At 45.9% G+C, this 4920-nt stretch overlaps 1 non-coding gene and 1 pseudogene across 1 annotated transcript; both read right to left on the bottom strand.

Annotated features, from left to right (window-relative positions):
- Nucleotides 1-588: 588 nt before the first annotated feature.
- Nucleotides 589-831, bottom strand: LOC113185875 (cytochrome c oxidase subunit 7B, mitochondrial pseudogene; annotated as a pseudogene).
- Nucleotides 832-1513: 682 nt separating this feature from the next.
- On the bottom strand, nt 1514-1621 carry LOC113185894 (U6 spliceosomal RNA). Its single transcript, XR_003301182.1, has one exon. It is a non-coding gene; the product is annotated as a U6 spliceosomal RNA (small nuclear RNA).
- Between the last annotated feature and the right edge of the window lie 3299 nt (nt 1622-4920).

The raw sequence follows: 4920 nt of genomic DNA, 5'->3' as shown, positions 1-4920 counted from the left end.
TCCCCTGCAAAACAAGCTCTGTCCCTTTCCACAGCCCCCCGACACCCCCACCCCACCCCCACTCCTAGAGCCACCTCTGTTTCTGTGAACGAACCTCCTCCAGGCACTTCCCACAAGTGCAGTCCCACAACACACATCTTCCTAAGGCCTGGGCGATTCACCGGGTGGTTCTCAGTGGGCGTCTGTGATGTAGTGAGTGTCAGAATCCCCTGCTTGTGTGAGTGTGTGAGTGTGTGTGCTGGGATGGAGCCCAGGGCTTCACACATGAGAAACAAGCTCTCTACCACTCAGCCAATCCCAGCCCACAATTTTCCCCTTCTTAAGAAAGAGAAATATCCCATTGTGCATGTATATGTCCACTGAGGGCCATTCTGCTCTTGGCTCTCGTGGGTAGTACTGCTGCCTACGCAGCCCACAGGTGCCTTTTCTAGCACCCCTCCCTTTCTTTACTTTTTCTTTTCTTATATTTTTTTTTGTTTCAAGTGTACTTTATTTCTTCAAGATGCCATATTTAGTAGGTACACAGTGCTTTTGCTTGGCATCAATTTTGAGTTGGTTTGGAAATTCAGTATTACATTGCTGGCACGATTACAGATTTCTCCATTCCTTTGGGGCGACTCTGCCAACAGAGGACAGGTCTCATTCTCTTCCAGTTCATGTTGCTGGGTATGTCAAAACAGCAATACAGAAAATGGCTCCACAGGCTGATACAGCATTACCGTATTTGTCGTGGACATCAGGAACGGGCTTCTGGTGGCTCTGCCTTGCCATTGTTGGCTGAATGCTTTGAACTTGGAGACGACTCAGTGCATTTTTGGCCAAGGAAAACATCCTGGAACTGCAGAGAGATTTACAGCAACTGCAGCTGCTGTTTTAAGGCAAACTCGCTCCAGGTACCTTCCCCTTCATTTCTTTTGGGTGCATTTACTGTAAGTTGGATCTTTTGAGGGACCACCACTCTATTCCCTACAGAGGCTGCAGCCGTGTGGGAGGGTTCACACTTTTCCAAATCCTCATCAATTCTTGTTATTGTTTGTTCATTTATTTATTTGTTTGGATAATAACCATCCTAATGGGTGAGGGTCTCATTGTGGTTTTGATTTGCATTTCCCAGATGATTAGTGGTGCTGAGCATCTTCTCCCTGGCTATCTGCATCTCTTCTTTAAAGGAGGGGCTACTGAAGTCCTTTGCTTCTATTTGAAGCAGCTTGGGTTTGCTTTTTAGTTGTTGCATTATAGGGATTCTTTATATAGTCTGAGTCTCAGTCCTTTATCAGACTATGATTCGCTAACACTTTCTCCCATTTGGGGTGCTTTTCATTCAGTTGCTTATGTTCTTTGAAGCACAAATGTTTTTAATTTTGATGAAGTACACCTTATCTGTTTTCTTTTTCTTTGTTGTTTGTGCTTTTGGTGTCATATCAGAAATCATTGCTAACTACAATGTCAGAAAGCTTGTCTTCTATAGTTTATTCTGAGTTTTAGCTCTTCTTTTTAAGACTTTGTCCACTTTGAGTTTTTGTTTTTTTTTTTAATGGGCTTGCCTGCCATCCTTGTCAAGGGATGATACTAATCTTCTCTGTATGGTTCTAATTTTAGTAAAGATATGGCAACTGCAAGCATTGAAAGAAAACACTTAAAAGAACTGGATTACCATAAAAAATAGGACACACTGTCCCCCATCCCCAGAAGAAGCAATCCCCAGAAGAAATGCACCCATTTTATAAATCTGGTTCATAAAACTGAAACAGAGAGTCTGTACTCACAACTAGGCACCGAGGAGGGTGGAAAGGAGGCTCTGCTTGGGACAGGAGAGTAAACCTGTGAGGCTGTGAGGTGCCATTGCCCCCTCCTCCTGTCCACCTCCCGGGGGGAGATCCATGCTTCACTCCAATCCCAGCCTGGCCTCTTATAAGAGAGAGGAGAGCTTTTATGGAGAAATTGAACTGTTCCCAAAGAAAAATCTGTAGTTACTGACATCTGGGGCTGGAGTGGAGTCACCTCTCCACGCAACGATTGGGTAGCAGGCTCTCCAGGCAATGCCCCAGCACCCTCCACTGTTCACCAGGCTCCCAAGCTGCCCTTTGGCATCTCACTTCGAGTGGGAAAGGATGGTGAAGGACAAGAAGAGTCCAGGGGGGCTTCTGACACAGAAGACCGAGGCCTAATAATACACAGGAGAAGGAGACTTGGGATTCACCGCCCAGGAAGGAAAGAGTCCTCAGACCGTGGTGTTCCCAGAGGAACAAGGAAAGGTACTGCATTTCTAGCAAAATAAAAAATCTCACTATAAAAGGAACAACCGGAGGACAATGGAGATCTTCTGGAATCAGAGATAGAATGCTAAAAAGTTTAGAAATTAGTAGAGTTTGAAGGACAGAAATGAAGAAATCCTTCATCAAATAGAAGAAAAATTACAAAAGAGAAAAGATAAGAAAACATGAGAATTGATTCAGCACAGAAAATAAAAAGTAAGTGAGAAGAAGAGATGATCACAGACCTACTCTGGGGACAGGACCCAGAACTAAAGCACATGGATCTCTAGGCGGAAGGGCATGTCATAGGCTCAGGGCAGAGTAGGACCTTGACCTTGACACTGTGGAGTTTACTGTCATCAGGGGGCCAGAAACGAGGCCGAGAACCCCAGAGAGGGAGAGGGGACTCTTACAATGGAATTGGACAGAATGGCACCTGCTTCTCAAGATGCTCAGGGACAGTGGGGCTAAGGGACAGAGCTCAGAGGCAACATGAGTTCCACCTAGAACTTGTGCTCATCCACATGGAAGAGGTTCCTCGCCTCCCAGCAGCCGGTGTCTGAAGCCAGAGGTCGGCGTGCACTGCAGAGACAGCGGCCAAGGGAAGCAAGCGAGCAGGACAACCCGGAGAGGGAAGGGACTGCCGGAAACTGGGCGGCAGGAGGCCCGGGGCCACAGGTGAGCCAAGGTGCAGCCTGGCGGGGGGAGCAGAACGGAGGGTGTCGGACAGGACAGCTGCTCCCAGGGAGGCCCCGGGAGCTGCAGGAGCTTCAGAGAATGCTCAGAGCAGTGTGGAGACTGCGCCAGCTCTGCGGGAGCTGGGGGGAATAACCAATAGGCCTGGCTGGAAAACCAGACACGTAGTAAAGCAGGGCTACATTAATTTCAAGGAAAGTTAAAATTGTTTAAGGGAAAACAATGGAATCTGATACCCCATTTGGCTCAAGAATGAGGAATGTTTACATTAATGCAAATACTGTGGCCTTTGCCAATTGATGGGATCGCCACACTGAACCATGGGGTGTGTGTAGGACTTCAGTCCTCTGTTCTGACAGAAACAATTATGACATCTAAAAGACAAAGAAGTCCGGCTGGAGCTGTGGCTCAGAGGTAGAGTGCTCGCCTAGCATGCATGAGACACTGGGTTTGATCCTCAGCACCACATAGAAATAAAATAAAGATATTGCATCCACTAAAAAATGAATATCTAAAAAAAAAAAGACCAAGAAGTCACCAAGAAATAGTCATATAATTTATAACCCAGAAAGAAGGAAATGATGGTTGGAAAGCGTAGAAACAGAGGCAGAGGCTCAGAATGTTTCCGTCTTGGGTGCAAGAGAAAGGGCCAGGGAGGGAGGGAAGAGCTGGTATCTTCATTTAGGCACTTCAGCATGGCTTGGCTTTTAAAAATGGTCTTATCATGCTTTGGGGGCATTTAGGACTCAGCTCTGCTCTTTTGAATTTCAACATGCCCTACTCTCAAGGGCACTGCTAGTTGAGCAAAGCCCCAGTGTGCGAGTCAGAGGAAGATGCTCCTGCTTTGGGTAGAAGCAGCCCAGGCCAGCACACGCCCTCCTGAGAGCTAAATGGGTGGGTTTCAGCCCCCTGGCCACGTTGACTGGGCCCAGAGTGCAAGGTGCAGCTCACGGGAGCCTTCTCCAGTGCTGTGGACTAAGAGGAGGAGAGGAGCAAGAGGAAGAAGCAAAAGAATCAGGACCAAGAGAAGCCATCTGGAATTCTCCTAGGATCAAGTGTCAAATCATAAAATGTCCTGAGAAATTTTTTCCAAATTTTGGTATGAGTGTGAACACCTGAAAAATATATATAACAGCTGACATGAATACCAATCTAATGCCCTGAGAAACATTCTCAAACAATCCAGGATTTGACTAATAGACACTTATCGTTAGGAAAGAAGGCACAGCTAGGTATTTTAGGCACTCTTAATTTAATATGAAGCAGTGCTGTGACGAGATTGCTAAGAGGTGGAGAGTGCTAATGCGATTTTAGATGAACGAATGCAAGTCCAGTCTCCAAACATGACAGATGGTCCTGGCCACGGATGCAGTGTGATCCTCAGTTCCAGGTCCTGGGAGTCAGAGGAGGTCCACAGTGTCCACAGGTTGGGAAGTCATCTTAAGTAAAGAGAGTCACACTGAGAGGGTGTATGGAGAGCTTTCTGCAAATGGTCTCAGGCATCAAGAGCATCATACAGAACAACCATATGTTAGAACTTTCTTTTTTTTTTTTTTAAATATTTATTTATTTATTATTTATTGGCGGACACAACATCTTTGTTTGTATGTGGTGCTGGAGGATCGAACCCGGGCCGCACGCATGCAAGGCGAGAGCGCTACCGCTTGAGCCACATCCCCAGCCCCATGTTAGAACTTTCTTAAATGGAGAGGGTTAAATAGAGATTGAAGCAATAGAAACAAGGATTTACAAAATCAAATTGAGTGGTTAAAAAATAAAATGTGTAACTTAGTACCATTGGGGTTAAAACTGGCCCCTGTGGGTTGAGACAAGAATGCAGATTATCCAGGCCTTTTGGGCCTCGGCAAAGACCAATTTCCAGCGTGAAGTGTTTATGATTTAAGGCATTTATCACTTCCTGAACCTTGAGCTGTGAAATTACACTTCAAAAAATATTCAATTTGGGTAT

This window comes from Urocitellus parryii, chromosome 8 (genome assembly GCF_045843805.1).
Source record: "Urocitellus parryii isolate mUroPar1 chromosome 8, mUroPar1.hap1, whole genome shotgun sequence".
NCBI lineage: Eukaryota > Metazoa > Chordata > Mammalia > Rodentia > Sciuridae > Urocitellus > Urocitellus parryii.
Note: the sequence above shows the minus strand (reverse complement) of the source record. Positions and strands in the feature narration are given on the sequence as shown.